Source organism: Amphiura filiformis, chromosome 10 (genome assembly GCF_039555335.1).
Source record: "Amphiura filiformis chromosome 10, Afil_fr2py, whole genome shotgun sequence".
NCBI classification, from domain to species: Eukaryota; Metazoa; Echinodermata; class Ophiuroidea; order Amphilepidida; family Amphiuridae; genus Amphiura; species Amphiura filiformis.
Genome location: NC_092637.1, coordinates 10,066,927 through 10,084,960, shown reverse-complemented (window position 1 = coordinate 10,084,960; position 18,034 = coordinate 10,066,927).

The window sequence follows — 18,034 nt, the reverse complement described above, 5'->3', positions numbered from 1 at the left end:
GCGTTGGATTGATTCATTTTTCGGGCGGGTTGACGCATTTATATTTGGTTCTGTTTTCCAACATTTTTAGTGATACTTTGTTATATAAAAAAACTAAAAATCACGTGTTTTGCGCTGATGTTGATGCGTCTAATGCACTCCCTCTTCGGGGCTCGTGCATTAGACGCATCAACATCAGCGCGCGCGTGCATTATTTTGTCTAATTTCTCTCCCAATAAGTAATACGCGTTCATTAACCTATAAATAAGGCAAACTGTAACTATAAGGCAAACTGTGATCATTAGATACGTGAAGTTAGTACCAAAAGTAAAACAAAAGTCCTTATAAATGAAATGAAATGGTTAAAAATAGAGTTAAGTACAAACTAAAACAACTTGAAATAAACAAACGAAGGTTCTAATTTTGGTGACCTATTTTCAACAAGCAAACAAAACCAGAAATTATGTTGTTTTGAATATTGCTAGGGTATGCAAGACATGTTCAGCACGTGGAATGGGAGTCTCGCATGTACCGACTAATTAGAATTGGGAAAAGTCGTAAATAACAGGCAGAATTACTGATGTAAACGAGGAAAAATTGACTCACTTGTGTAATATAGCTGATAAAATCAGAATCAAAGATACAGAAACATTGTCAGTCACGTTCTACACGCCTTGTCTCAACGTAATAAAGTGATAGAGTCACACTATATTGTTACACAACCTATACACAACGCAGATTTAATAAGTCTCTTACGACCCCCTTTGTTAATACGTTCTCTTATGACATTTGCTAAAACCTAACTTTTGTATATTTTCCTAATCTAACCATATGGTTTTATGCAGACACTACGTGGGTTTAGATTTTTTTGTTTTGCTAATATTTTCAAAATACGCAAATGTGGAATTTAGAAGCTTATAGAAGACAAACAATTTGAGACTAGGAATTTAGAAGCTTATAGAAGACAAACAATTTGAGACTAGTTTGATGGCAATCGGAGCAGTTTTTAGATTCTGACACATGTGAAGACCAAATCTCAACCTTCATCTGATTTTGAGGTTATAAATTCCCCAAATAAATAATTTTCCTATGTGGTTTTCCGAGAGAAGTAATTTAAGACAAATTTCGATTGAATCGGTGCAGAATGACCGACTTTGCACGAACTGCATTGTTACATACGTTGTATAATCATTCCTTTCTTTTCACTGATATTTAAAAATATATATTATGCTGCCTGATCCATTTTAAATTTATAATTCCAGTGTGTACTGTTGAAATTATAACAAAATTAAAGCATCTGGTATTTTTTATTGGGACACATTGTAGAATATCAAGAGCAAATGTCCGTATATGCCTAATCATAGACAGAATTAAAAAGTTTGCGTCTGACATCATCTGTAAATCAAACTCTGGCAAGGTTTGTTTACGAGTGTTGTTTGTGATGATTGAGTTTCCGAACGCGGCGGTAAAGCTTACATTCCTTTAATATGGTTAGATTAGGAAAATATACAAAAGTTAGGTTTTAGTAATTGGAAACTATCTCTCCAGTAGGCACCATATCAAAAATGCCCAGAAAATTGCCCTTTGTCTTGTAAAAGTGCGTAATTTTTCGCCATTTTCTTCGATTGGTGCCAGATGAATCACCTTCCTTTCATTTGCTACTAACAAATGAAGGTCGTGGGGAATATGATACACGGTGACGTCACACGCAAACTAGTCTTGTTAAATTATGTCTCCAAACATCTCTTCTGTCAAAAGAAATAAACTGTTGTGCTTACGATTGAAATGTTGTTTACATTAATAACATGAAATGCCGTATAACCTTATATAAACGTCAGTGTCGTGATAAAGAAAAGACACGAGTGTACTCTAAGCAAATCTGTTGTTAAAGCGACCCGTTTTCTTTATTTACACACATGGTTATTATCCGTCCACACCAAGTGGAGAGGAAATGTTATAGCCATAAATCTCACAAGGGCTTGCCTGAACAAATTGCGCCATCAATTATCCAGCCCGAGATACAAATGAAACTTTGTTCTTAAGAGAGATTTTCTGAGAAATACTGATGCCATGGGAAAAAGGTGGAAGATGGGGGTCAGCAAATTTCAACCATATTTTGGCAATTTAATAAGTTTGGATAAGTGTTCATAATAATCAGTATAAAAAAATCTGCTATGCCCCCTCGTGGGAAATATGGGGCCCCCTAAAATATGCCCCCTAACACGTATTTCTCTGACTTGTAAAATGCCGTTTTATGCCATTTTTGAACAAAATGTTGGCACCTAAGACAAGCATCTATGAAAGTAAATTTTTCTACACACCTTCTTTCATCCGTTGTCTTTACCAAAAATATAAAACAACAAATGTTTATTTTGGGATGTTCCATTTATGAACAGGGGTGGGGGCCCATATTTCACATTTTACAACTTTTGAAAAAAAGTGAAATATCCTTCTACTTTGTGACGTCATTGTAGGAGTTCCTCAATCTTTCTCACATAGTTCATTACAGGAGAGAACCTCTGTACATAGGTCATTTATATAATGCAATAAAAATCATGGAGACTTTTTTACTTTTCATAGAACACAAACATGGATTTTCCCAATATGTGACATTGGTATAATGATGCTATATACAACACCAACATCAAATATAAGATCTTTTCACTGTAGCAGTCCCTTTTCTTGAGCCAATAGTCAGTTATTGCATTGAGGAGTTAAGAACCACATTTAAGAATGCAAATCAAATACAGGGGTAGGTGTTTCTCTTGAGCATATCGGTAAAATCGCCAGTAGATAGGCCTAATGCTCCTTGAATATGAGCCCCTACCTCATGTCACAAGCTCGTATTCATACATGTTAGTGGTATTATGAACCACAAGCTCCTATTCTGATTCTTAATCATTTCACATGTATCAGTACTTAAGCTGTAGGAACTAGGCCTAGTAGGGCCCCATACCCCAAAGTACTAAATCCTAATAACCTGGGGGTGGAACTTAATGCTAGGAGTGGGCTATAAATGGGACTTGTTTTGTTTTGCTTCGGGATAAGGTTTTTTGTTTGTGTTCTATTTGACCTAGGCCTATCTCAACATGAAATTACAAATGTTAAGCCTGGGTTTCAAAAAAGAATGTGCACAGCAAAAATCCAAAATGGCCGCATTTTTCCCTGAAAATCACATTTTTAGCCATAACTTTGTCATTTTTGGGTCTTTTTACCAGGTTCTGGCGTCTATGTTGTTTTGGGTCAATCAATCTATTTATGCAGTTAGAAGTAGTCTCAAATCTTCATGTGTTGAGTTACGACCATTTCTGACCTAATGCACCTTTTTTACCCACACTTTGAACCAGGCCCATAGACCTCATATTTAAATTACAGAAAAAGCTAGACAACAGGTTAAAACTTACATAACATTATAAATTGGAAAAACAAAATAGACACACAACATACGTTACATCAAGTAAAAAATGTAGATTTTTGCACTGCAGACTTTTATACAATTTTGATAGTTTAATGGATTTTATTGTATTTACATTTTTAGCAATTTCTTGCATTACAAAAGTTTGTATTACACTTTATATTACTAATTATACGAGGCTTCTTTAATTGTGAGCTAGGATAATTCAAGGAGAAGGCAGTTTCCATGGCAATGGCCATTTATACTAATTTTAAAGCAAATTTCCCCGGTAACATTTTTCGACAAATTCCCTCATCATGTGAACATGACCTAAACTTTACCCGAAATAGCCAGTATCAGGGATAATAAATTTTCTTTTCCTGATCTTTTTTTACACTGTCAGTAGGAGAGAGCTCCAACCAAGTCATGTGTATTGACCCTTGACCTTCTACGGTGACAGTGGTATGTTAAAATAAGATGAGGGAGAAAAAATTATTATCCTCGATACTGGCTATTTAGGAAAAAATTTTAAGGACATCTCCACAATATGAGGTAAAATTTACAACAAAAAAACACACATAATATAAATGGCTAGTTGTTATGTTGCTACGGAAACTGATAAGTGTCACAGGCACAATCTCAAACTGCTGCATGATGGTGTCCTATATCATCATCAGTGCCCTGTGGTCGCTGCTAACAGCTTTCATCCCCGGTATCAGTACCAACGCGCATCAGGTGATCCACTCGAAGGTTTTGTCCCCCGCGTTTCGTCCCCATTATCATCAAGGTAAAACGCAATATACCAACTTTTGTTGCCTCCCTCATCCCAGATGACAGCAACAACATTTTTCTGTGACCTATGACCTTTGAATTTTGGGCAGTTTGACCCCAAATTTTGAGCAATTTGTTGCATTAAAAAAGTTTGTATTACACTTAATGAGTATATTATTGATATATGGATTCTTTAATTTTAAGCTACATGTATTAGGAGATTTCAAAGGGAAGGCAATTGCCATGGCAATGGCCATTTATACTAATATTTAAACGAATTTCCCCAGTAATCTATGATCTTTGAATTTTGGGCAGTTTGACCCCAAATTGACCCATTTTCTTCATTTTGAGCAATTTGTTGCATTAAAAAAGTTTGTATTACACTTTATAAGTATATTGATATACATGGATTCTTTAATTTTAAGCTACATGTATTAGGAGATTTTAAAGAGAAGGCAGTTGTCATGGCAATTGCCATTTATACTAATATTTAAGCGAATTTTCCCAGTAACATTAAGCAAATTCGATTTCACAAGAAAAGTAGGCCCTCTCCGAATAACTGCTAACAGAGCCCGTTTTAGTACTAGTTTCGATGTTGAAATAGCTGCATCACTTTTGTTAATAAAAACTGAACCTTACCTGTAAAGATAGACAAATTTGGAGCTTAAATGAAAATTTAGGCTTTATTTAATACAGCTAAAAATAAAGAAAAATATTGTCATTTTTAAACTTAGAAAATCACCGTACCTGAGTTTAGCATGAAAATATCGCACTTTTCTGAAAAAAGAGCATAAAGTAAGATGTGCTCATTTTAAAACGGAAAAAGTCTCCACGATTTTTATTTGCTCAATTGTTCAACCTATATCTACTTTATCCAACAAGTAAATAACTTTGACAAAAATATTGAGGAACTCTCACAATCATCTTGCAAACTTTGCTTCAAAATTAGGATTTTGCACTTTTCTGAAAAAGAGCATAAAGTAAGATGTGCTCATTTTAAAACGGAAAAAGTCTCCACGATTTTTATTTGCTCAATTGTTCAACCTATATCTACTTTATCCAACAAGTAAATAACTTTGACAAAAATATTGAGGAACTCTCACAATCATCTTGCAAACTTTGCTTCAAAATTAGGATATTTCACATTTACACAATTGCTGAAAAGGCCATTACACCCCTCTCTGAAAATGGAACAACCCAAATGTTGTCCAAAGAATTTGTAATTGTTATGTCGAGACAAAATGTGTATTATTACTGTGAAGTATAAATAAAATGTCTGCAGATGCGAGTTATTACGTGACTCTAATCAAAAGTTAGTGCACATTTCAAAATTTTTGTGTCTGAGAAGACAATCATGAGGGTAAATTTGAGGGGGTCCAGTATCTCCCAGTGGGGGTCCTCAAAAATTTTAATACCTCCACTGTAAATACTCATGGACACATGTTTGATTGACAAAATATGAACAAAATTTGCTGACCCCCATCTTCCACCTACACTGCAAATGTTCCCGAACACGTGACGCCTCTCAGACGCGTCCGAGGTGTTCATAATTGTCTCTTTAGAACGCTAGTGTATTTGAAAATATGATAAGCCTTGCACATTAGTGTTCTTTTAGTATAATGTAGAACACATAGTATTGATCAGACGTGTCACAAGTGTTCTGAATGATCATATTGAATACTAGTGTTCAAAAATGGAACGCATGAGCAGATAGAGGCGTTGGAGAGCTGCGACGTGTCAGCGAGAAATACACGGTGCTCCTTTGAAGGAGGGATATAAGTAACAACAAGAACAACAACAATGGCGATGAAACGTGGAAACGCTTCCGGGAAACGCTATGACAAACTGTCTTTTCCAAGACAAATGGGATGATAGTGAGAGTAAATTCGAAGGATTTAGAGAAGAATGAAATTCAGGGCAACTTTGGGAGCGACTCGGAGCCCGTATATCTGTTGACAGCGATGAACAAGCATAGGAGAGACACCAGAGGGTGACTATGGCCGAGCAATTTTAATCGCATTAAAATGCGTTGCGCTGTCAGCCGGGAGATACGATCGGCGAGGGTTCGAGCCTTGGACTTGCCTTAGCTAGAAACTCTCTGGTTTCATCGGAATTCTTCGGAACACCGCCATTATCTTGTTTATACTACCATGCATTTGTTTATTGTCGAGTAATGAGATTTTGAAAATGTATAAATAAAGGTTGAACACCAGCATTCTGAAAATCAATGTTTGAACACGTGTCATGTGTTAAAAAACTGTTACATTTCTTTCATGTGTCCGAGGTGTTCATAGATAGTAACTTTGAACACCAGAGTTTAAAGGATTAGAACATGTTACACTAGTGTTCTGGGGTAATAACACCTGTGTCCTCTACATTAACACTAGTGTTCTCTAAATAAGTTGAACACGTGTCATGTGTTAAAAAACCGTTACATTAATGAACGCGTTCCATGTGTTCTGGCCAATTTACAGTGTACCATCTGAGTCTATCGGATAAAGCCTCTTAATAATTACTTTAAATAAATCTCAATTGTTCACATATGCCAAATCTGAACAGATTGCACCATCCATCAAGCAGAGGGGAGGGGGCGGGCATATTTGATGTTATTGATGATTAGGATACATACGACTGTTATTTCAAATGTATCTAGGGTATTTTTAAGTATGTCTACTACTGAATCCACAAAATATCACTTCAAAATTTGAAATAAAAATAGTGTTAAAATAGGGGTCATTATTTCAAATCGACGGAAAGTGGGAGAATGGCTAACAATGAGGAATATCGAACACTGCAATATCTGAAGACAGATGAAAGAGGATGTAAAGCAATAAGTCCACAGTGTTAGCTAACTCATCAGTTACATAATTATAAACCAAACGGCGAGGTTCTCTTATTCATTCTCCTGGAGATTTAAAAAAGAATCACTTTTGGTTGTATGTATATTTTCAGTGAACTCATCATCATCATCCTTTGGCTGCGGAGCATTCAGCCACATGTATCCTCCAGCTACATCGGTCTTCCTCAACATCTGTACAACAACGTGAAGTAAAGTTTTGGTGGCTGTAGTTGAAGCATATAAGTGACAGAGTTGGTAACAGATTGGCCATAGTCAGCAATGTACGATTTAGCAATAATAGAACACCATCTTTAATGTCCTCTCCACAATGTTTTATCCATTATTTATGGCGCGCAGGGGACTGTTTTACATGGTCCTGATCTGTATTGCTAGCTTTGATGAATTGGCACGTTGTGAGTAAGATATTGAAGAGTAAATCAAGTTCTTTCTTGTGTAATAAAAAGGTGATAAATATTTCAAACTGAATGATGACTAGAATAGTTTAAAATTTAAGACTCTACAAGAGACATATTATGTATACTGTCACCCGTCCCCTGAGTATAGTTAATAAGGCGCGTTTGTCTTTGATGTATGGTGTGATAGCGAAAAAGAGCTAAAATGTCTACATCATATGATTACTTTTTTTTTAGTATTGTGATTATCTTCAATCAAAATGTAGTATGTTAGGTCTGTGCATTATCATGTATATAATAAAGACAAAAAGTAAGTTAGGCTTCAGAACTATTAATTGCAGTCACAATATTTTATATATTACAATTTTCATACCTAATTTACCCAATTTCGTTCAATATTAACAACACGGCAGTATTTTTGAAGAAAAAAAGTTGCACTTATCATCAATGTGTAATTAAACCAAGCATTGTAATTTGAAACCTGAGAGGACGAAGGGCCCAACTCCATCACAACTGTTTTTGAAATATCAGGAAAAACATTAATATTTGGAAAAGTTTACAGAGGCCTTTTCCGCATTGCACCATGCGTTATGCACTTTATGAGTAAGCATTAATTATTGTTGTACGCACTTATTGTGTAGAAATAAGTGGGGTCTGCTATGGGGAACATTGACAGAAAGCCTTTGCATCTTTACCTATAACGGTTTTGCCTTTCATAACTTGGTTATTTCTGTATTGTTTGCTGTCAATGATTAAAGAAAACTTCCTTGAGCACATTTTGATTATGGTCACCTTGATTTTGTGAAATATCCCCTCACCTTTGCGGTAAGGTGTGATTCATAAACTACTACCTCATTGGAGCCTGAATGATTGAGCATTCAACAATACTTCCTATACCTTATATAAATCTGCGAAGTATATCACGCAGATGACGCGGACGCATCGTAGTTGCGCAAGGTGATGAATTAAGTCTCTAATTAAAATCTAGCAATTATTACTTGATGACGAAATAACACAATTAATTAAAGAATAACATATTCTAACTAATGACCAAAAATACAGGAAAAGTGAGTGTTATTCCCATCACAGGAAAGGAAACTTGCCACTTTAAAGTATTATAACCTTATAATTACGTGAGCCTTGAGCATATAGGGATTTAGAACTGGTTATTCACGATATGTCCCAATTGACCCATTAGCATTTGAACACAGTCATTAATGTTTGGCCATCTTGATGAAAGGTAATGTAATCATAGTAATTAGACATAGGCCTACAGGGCAGCGGCTTAAATGGCAACATGTCACGGATTGTATGTGCCCAAGAGACATATAGGAACAAATTACAGACATAATGTAATTGATAGCCGGAGGAATAGTGACTATGTCAAGCCACATGGTGCCGCCACAATTACATGTTACATTTATAGGTCAGCCCTAGCGTATATTTGATAGTAGGAACGGTAGATGAGACGCAATGTAATTATGTGTCCACACAAAATAAATAAAGGAATTGCGGTACTTAAATCTAAAATATCCACTTACTTTCATGCAATTATTCAAGTGGCGATAGTCAGAGACAAACGTTTTACAACATTAGCAAATAATTACATTCATGTCTTTATTAATCTACCGTTACATAACTCTGACGCTTCTAACAAGGCTGGTATTACAGACAAAGAAAAGGCCATTTTTATTCACAATATCATAATGCATTGCGCTGAAAAACATGAATATCGCGGAGAAAATGAAATTGCGCAGAAAGGAAAATTGTTGGACCCTGGTGATTGTAAATACTTGTAATACTTGTAATGGGTCCTGTCTATTTAATTGCGCTCCATAACAATTCGGTCGTATCCCAATACGATGCACCTCCAGCGGTTGCTGGAGAGAGCGCAAAACGCAGTTTTATTGGGTAACTGTCAAACGCTCATCATAAAGGAACATTACACACTTAAAAGAGTTTTTGACCTAGATATGTCGCATAATTCCTCCATAGACGAATTCATTTGACTTCACATAATGCTTAAAATAATGAGCATTTAAGTAAATCAGGAATAAAGAGACACGACAATCACGTACGCAAGATCACGAAGAAACTAATTGAGTCTTTATTAACGAGATCAAATAATGGAAATTCGGAATAAAAGAATCTTGATGTGGAAATAAGTTTAAGTTGTAGTTACAGTTTAATAAAAGCCTCCCTATATAAAAGTGTACGTGTTGATACCGTAGTTGATGACAGAAAAGTTGCAATTAAGCCGAAAGTAGCTTCACAAGAGAAAAACGAAGTAAATCAGAACAGATCAAAACGATTAAAAACCCAATCAAGTTTGAATTCGTTTAGTCAAAGAGATACGCGGTATGAAAAACGTGATAGGCATGTCTTGAAATAGCTGTCATGAACTAAGCGGGTCCATTGCATTTAAATGTATCGTTTGTAACATTAAACATGTTAAATCATAAATGGTCTATGGTTAAATTCGGCATCCGTTTCTAACAAATGCCTAATAATGTAGATATGGTTCAAATCGCGCCCCAGATACAACGAGACCTCTATCCCTTCTGCAACTGATTTTGGAGCCAATATTTTAGACAAACTTCACATAAAGTTCATGATTTAGGGTGTATTTATTTAAAATGTAGACACTTTTGGCCAAAATTTGCAGTTTTTCACAGACAACACTGAGCTTTTACCCACGCACCCTTGGCGGATACGGGCATAAACGTGAATCCAATATCACCTCTCTGTCATGTTTAAGTACCAGATTAAATGTGCCATATTTATATTTGTTTAAGGTATACAAAGGTGAACAGAACTGGTACCTTAAAGTATTTGCTGTCAAATGATTATTAATAATTCTGAATCTTCTTACCTGCTCTTTCGTGGTTTCAAGCATACATTAATCAACAATATTCTTTAAACAAAACAGATGAGTTCCACTGATGAAACATTAAATCAAATTCAATCTTCGCTGGGCAGAAAAGACCGCCAATATGTGTGCTGGCGGCGTGAGTGCGTTTGAGGGTATGTGTTTGGGTTTGTAAATTTGGGTGTGGATGGGTGGCAATTTTATCATTTATTTTACAGACACTATTTTTCTTCAGCAAAGCATCTTGTACTTAATTCGTTATCTTTTGTTTTTTTGACTGCAACCCCCACGTCCCCCTTGTGTTCCCCAGGAGTGAAGCCCAATGTCATCGTAGTAGACCAACTCAATATCTGCAGATCTAATGACCGGGTATGCATTTTGATTAACAGAACAAGGTATTCATAAAGATGTGATTTTGACGTTAGTAGTTATAGTAGACTTATTCTCGGTCACTTAAGAAACAACCCGCTCTATTTCTTGCGTAAATAATTATAAAAGTTAGCTATATGGGAACGTGCATTCACCACAACACCCCGTTTAACATACCCTGCATGACATCTTCCATTGAACTTGTATTGGAAGTACAAGGTCAAAAGGTCAAAGTCGACAACAACGCCTATTCTCGGTCACTTAACACCTATTCTCGGTCACCGTATAGTGTTTCTATACCTATTCTCGGTCATTCTCTTTTGGAAGCCTGGTTGATCGGTATAATACAGTTTTGATAACTTAAACCCATAATAAAATACGTGTGCAGTATTCTCAGATATATTGACAAAGAGCGATCCTTTCAAAACGGTTTATTGGCAAAAATTTTCGTACCATCCGATCGGGGTCCGAGGTGGTCCTATTTTGTGGGAGCGCACAGCGGAATGCGGTGGCACGCCCGACTACTCCAGGAGCAAGATCACACAGGGGCCCTAAATAAGGAGTTCGTTCACCCACTACATACAAGGTTTGACACCATAGGTATATAGTTAGTATGGACCCTCTAGATCACTGCTAGGTAAGTAGTGGTCCCAAATTGTGGTAACACTTTTTTTACAGGTCATTTTATATATGGCCGTATAATCACATAAAATCACAAAAATAGGACAAAATTACGGAAGCATATTAGTGCAAAAAAAAAATAAATAAATAAATTAGAAATATTATTGCGAATATTCGCAATAATTATTGCGAATATTCGCAATGTTATTGCGAATATTCGCAATAACATTGCGAATATTCGCAATATTATTGCGAATATTCGCAATAATAATTGAGTATAAAACTATCGACAGTAGATAGCTGGTGCAAAGTGTGAACATAAGACTATCTAGAGTAGATAGTGTGTGAGTAAAAACCTTTCTAAAGTAGATAGCAAAGTGTGAATAAAACTATCAACAGTAGATATCAGGTTATGAGTATGACGGTAGGCCTATATATAGCAGATATCAGTGTGTGGGAATAAAAGTATCTTCAGTAGATAGTAGGTGTGATTATAAAACTATCTAGAGTAGATAGCAAAGTGTGAGTATAAAAGTATATTCAGAAGATAGCAGGGTATGAGTGTAAAACGAGCTAAAGTAGATGGCAGGGTGTGCGTATAAAAGAATCTTAAGTAGATGACAAGGTGTCCGTGTAAATATATCTACAGTAGACAGCAAATCATGAGTATAAAAATATGTAGAGTAGATAGCAGGGTGTGAGTACAAAACGTTCTAAAGTAGATTTCAAAGGGTGAATAAAACTCCCAACAAGTAAAAATCGGGGTGTGAGTATTTATAGTAGATATTAGAGTTTGAGAATAAAAGTATCTTCAGTAGTAGGCTGTGAGTATAAAAGTATCTTCAGTAGATTAGAGGGCGTAATTATAAAACTATCTAGAGTAGATAGCAAAGTTTGAGTATAAATGTATCTTCAGTAGATAGCAGGGTATGAGTGTAAAACGAGCTAAAGTATAGATGACAGGGTATGCGTATTAAAGAATCTGATGTAGATGACATATCTAGAGTAGATATCAGGGTTTGAGAATAAAAGTATCTTCAGTAGATTGCAACATGCAAGTATAAAACTATCTTCAGTAGGTAATAAAGTGTGAGTATCAAACTATCTATAAAGTTATAGAACCGTGACGCCGAAGCATGAAACACCGATTGCATTAATAAGTAGGCCTACATAATCAAACTGGTGGTGTGATTATTGCGAATATTCGCAATGTTATTGCGAATATTCGCAATGTTATTGCGAATATTCGCAATATTATTGCGAATATTCGCAATAATTATTGCGAATATTCGCAATAATTATTGCGAATATTCGCAATGTTATTGCGAATATTCGCAATAATTATTGCGAATATTCGCCATGCGAATATTCGCAATAATAATTGAGTATAAAACTATCGACAGTACATAGCTGGTGCAAAGTGTGAACATAAGACTATCTAGAGTAGATAGTGTGTGAGTAAAAACCTTTCTAAAGTAGATAGCAAAGTGTGAATAAAACTATCAACAGTAGATATCAGGTTATGAGTATGACGGTAGGCCTATATATAGCAGATATCAGTGTGTGGGAATAAAAGTATCTTCAGTAGATAGTAGGTGTGATTATAAAACTATCTAGAGTAGATAGCAAAGTGTGAGTATAAAAGTATATTCAGAAGATAGCAGGGTATGAGTGTAAAACGAGCTAAAGTAGATGGCAGGGTGTGCGTATAAAAGAATCTTAAGTAGATGACAAGGTGTCCGTGTAAATATATCTACAGTAGACAGCAAATCATGAGTATAAAAATATGTAGAGTAGATAGCAGGGTGTGAGTACAAAACGTTCTAAAGTAGATTTCAAAGGGTGAATAAAACTCCCAACAAGTAAAAATCGGGGTGTGAGTATTTATAGTAGATATTAGAGTTTGAGAATAAAAGTATCTTCAGTAGTAGGCTGTGAGTATAAAAGTATCTTCAGTAGATTAGAGGGCGTAATTATAAAACTATCTAGAGTAGATAGCAAAGTTTGAGTATAAATGTATCTTCAGTAGATAGCAGGGTATGAGTGTAAAACGAGCTAAAGTATAGATGACAGGGTATGCGTATTAAAGAATCTGATGTAGATGACATATCTAGAGTAGATATCAGGGTTTGAGAATAAAAGTATCTTCAGTAGATTGCAACATGCAAGTATAAAACTATCTTCAGTAGGTAATAAAGTGTGAGTATCAAACTATCTATAAAGTTATAGAACCGTGACGCCGAAGCATGAAACACCGATTGCATTAATAAGTAGGCCTACATAATCAAACTGGTGGTGTGATTATTGCGAATATTCGCAATAATTATTGCGAATATTCGCAATGTTATTGCGAATATTCGCAATGTTATTGCGAATATTCGCAATTTTATTGCGAATATTCGCAATAATTATTGCGAATATTCGCAATAATTATTGCGAATATTCGCAATAATTATTGCGAATATTCGCAATTGCGAATATTTATTGAGTATAAAACTATCGACAGTAGAAAGCGGGTGCAAAGTGTGAACATAAAAGTATCTAGAGTAGATAATGTGTGAGTAAAAACCTTTCTAAAGTAGATAGCAAAGTGTGAATAAAACTATCAACAGTAGATATCAGGTTATGAGTATGACAGTAGGCCTATATATAGCAGATATCAGTGTGTGGGAATAAAAGTATCTTCAGTAGATAGTAGGTGTGATTATAAAACTATCTAGAGTAGATAGCAAAGTGTGAGTATAAAAGTATATTCAGAAGATAGCAGGGTATGAGTGTAAAACGAGCTAAAGTAGATGGCAGGGTGTGCGTATAAAAGAATCTTAAGTAGATGACAAGGTGTCAGTGTAAATATATCTACAGTAGACAGCAAAGCGTGGGTATAAAAATATGTAGAGTAGATAGCAGGGTGTGAGTACAAAACGTTTTAAAGTAGATTTCAAAGGGTGAATAAAACTCCCAACAAGTAAAAATCGGGATGTGAGTAAGAAGTATTTCAAAGAGATATCAGAGTTTGAGAATAAAAGCATCTTCAGTAGATAGGGTGTGAGTTTAAAATGAGCTGAAGTAGATGACAGGGTGTGCATATAAAAGAATATTTAGTAAATGACATATCTAGAGTAGATATCAGGGTTTAAGTATCTTCAGTAGACAACAGGATAAAAGTATCTACAGTATATTGCAACATGCAAGTATAAAACTATCTTCAGTAGATAACAAAGTGTGAGTATAAAGCTATTTATGAAGTTATAGAAACATTTGCAAAGTATCAATGAAAAGCTCTGTCTTTCTGTTTTTTCAATATATCTCATGCTCATAGCACCTAAAATAAACAAGAAGAGTCTTTCAAAATGACACAGTTCACGGATCAGGTGTATAGTAATTTGTTCTAACTTTTCATTTTAATATCTAACCTACTCTGCACTGATCTTACAATAAATTAGTGATTTGACGCATAATGATACCTACATCCTGACTCTAGCTTATATAACTCTCCATCCAGCAAGAAACTCATAGGAATAGAAACTTTCAAATCACTTACACTATCATATGCCTATTGAAATTCAATCAATATACCTCAATAGCCTTGGCCCAATAATTATTAGGGATCCAATTATGATAAGCAAACATTACTGGGTAGATAACAGGAACTAGATTTTGTCAGTTGGAAGGAATTGAGTAAATCGCCTGTACCAAAATAGTAGTGTATTTTTCATGCAGTAATATGCTCAGCCTTATCACAAAATAAACAATAGCATTAACCTTACCCACCAATCAGTAAAGCCTATTATAATCATGTGATGGCTCAATCCAATTGTGAACATGCTTTGAAAAAAAAAAAGCAAAAAAAATAGTCCTGGCTGCCATTGTCTCAATACAAGACAAGATGTGCTAAAAAGTCCTTGTCATGTGGGACAGGATTAGATAAAGGGGTACAAACCTGGGTATGAGACATTAGGAAGTATTTCCTAGCCTCTTTACCACAGGGTTGTTTGGCTACAATAGCTATTTAACACACAGTGTATGTAAGGGATAAACTGTGCATATGAGATATGGGTTCAAGTGGGGAAATGTTCACTCCGTGAACAAAAAGCGCTCAATAATTGGGCGCCAAAACCAAAGGTTGGTGACCACCATGTGAGATCCCTTGTTATAAGCTTTTATTGATATAAGTATCATCCTCACAGCAACTACAATAAAAGAGCGCCCCATTGAGGGCCAAATCGAAAAATGTGATATGATCAAGGTGAATGAGTCACATGTCGGCAATTTTCAATTAGAAGTTTTATTTTTACATCATTTTCTGGCAGTTTATGAATGCTACATTTTGATGCAAACCCCATCAAAATCAGACATCTGGTTACCGAGTTATGAACAATTTACCAATGGCTGAAAAAATTTAAACAAAAGAATTGGAACACTGCCAATATCTCTAAAACAATATTAACGAAATCCGACTCATTCCCCTTGATTATGTCACACATTGGTGACCATCATGTCATCTCTTACCCACCGTGACAACCCTTAACCCACCCTAAGACCCTTAAACCAACCACACCCCTTGACCCACCATGGCAACCCGTTGATGTTGTCCCGGGATGTTGTCCAAGGAAAGAAAAGCAACTACTCTCTAAATGTAAAAGAGTGAAAAACTCACTCCCAAAAAGAGTGATTCACTTATAAAACCACTCAAAAATGAGTGAAATGTGTTTTTTTTTAAACTTTAAAACCACCCAAAAAGAGGGAAAACCACTCTAAAAAAAGTGAATTTCAACTCGTTCAAGGAGTTAAATGAAGGACAACACGTTTTTAGAGTTGTCCTTTATTTAACTCCTTGAAAGAGTTAAAATTCACTCTTAAAGAGTGGTTTTCACTCTTTTTCAGTGATTTTAAAGTTAAAAACACATTTCACTCCTTTTGAATGGTCTTATAAGTGAATTACTCTTTTCGGGAGTGAGTTTTTCACTCTTTTACATTTAGAGAGATGTCACAGCTGTGTTTGAGCAAACACGAATATCTATGCCCGTGGCATGCCCATGCTCACAAACGAAAACTTGGTGACCATCATGTAAAAGCCCTTGTTAAAAGCTTTAATTGATATCAGAATCATCCTCATAGCTCTTAGAATAAAAACGCCCAATTGGGCGCCAATTACAAAAATTGGTAACCATCATGTGAAAGCCCTTGTTATAAACTTTAATTGATATAAGTATCATCCTCATAGCACCTAAAATTAAAAAGCGCCCAATTGGGCGTCAAATCCAACAGTTGGTAACCACCATGTGGAAGCCCTTGTTATAAACTTTAATTGACCTTTTCGGTAAATCCCATAAGCCTTTGCGAGTACACCTGAGAACTCGTCATTTCGCGTCACGCCGATTTGCGCCGATGCGCACATCGTTTATCGAACATCGTTACTGCGCATTGCAAGTCGCCGTGACGTCAAATGACGAGTTCTCAGGTGTACTCGCAAAGGGTTATGGGATTTACCGAAAAGGTCAATTGATATAAGTATCATCCTCATAGCACCTAAAATAAAAAAAGCCCCAAATTGGGCGCCAAATCCAACAGTTGGTGACCACCATGTGAAAGCCCTTGTTATAGACTTTAATCGTTATAAGTATCATCCTCAGAGCACCTACAATAAAAAAAGCCCCAAATTGGGCGCCAAATCCAACAGTTGGTGAACACCATGTGGAAGCCCTTGTTATAAACTTTAATTGATATAAGTATCATAATCATAGCACCTAAAATAAAAATGCGCCCAATTGGGCAACAAATCCAACAATTGGTGACCACCATGTGGAAGCCCTTGTTATAAACTTTAATTGATATAAGTATCATAATCATAGCACCTAAAATAAAAATGCGCCCAATTGGGCACCAAATCCAACAATTGGTGACCACCATGTGGAAGCCCTTGTTATAAACTTTAATTGATATAAGTATCATCATCATAACACCTAAAACTAAGCTTTAATTGATATAAGTATCATCCTCATAGCACTTAAAATTTTAAAAAGTGCCCAATTGGGCGCCAAATCTATAAAAAAATGGTGACCACCCCTTACAAACCGTGACAACCCTTTACAATCCTAACACCCATTAACCAACCACACCCCATGTCCCACAATGACAACCTTTTGAGGTGGTCCAAGGCAGCGCACTGAATGGTCTATTGTTCTATTGTGTCCGATTTGAGCGCTGACATATTGGAAAATGTTGCCAATCAATATTCATGAGAGTGTACATTCAACGTCCAATTTTCGAAATTGGGTGACTTGTGCTTGGCAGGTGTAAAATACATCTGACTGGGCGTTTTAAATACGTAACGCATAAAGGCATTGACATCATCGAATGGCTGCCTATAGTGCTGTTAGTGTTAGGCCTATGTGTGTGGGGAGGGGGCTGTGTTTAGTTTCTATAATAATTATTGTAAGGCCTACATTTATTTGTCATTCCTTTCTTTTCCTTTCTCTGTACTTATTCTTTCCTTGCTAAAGTATCACTCCCTCTTCTTATCTCCCTTCCCTTCTCCATTCCCTCATACTTTTTGTCCCTCTTTCTCTCTTCCTCCAGCCCCCCTCTCATTCTTCATGTCCCCTCCTCCACCTCATCCTCCCTCATCCCCTCCCAAGACCTCTCACAGCCCCCTTCAGTACGCCACTGTTTATGACATTCTCCTTCTTAAAATAAAATAAAATGTCAATTTGTGAAACAACTTTTATATAGGCCTATACCGGTATACTTATTATATGTTACATGTATACGTAGCTATT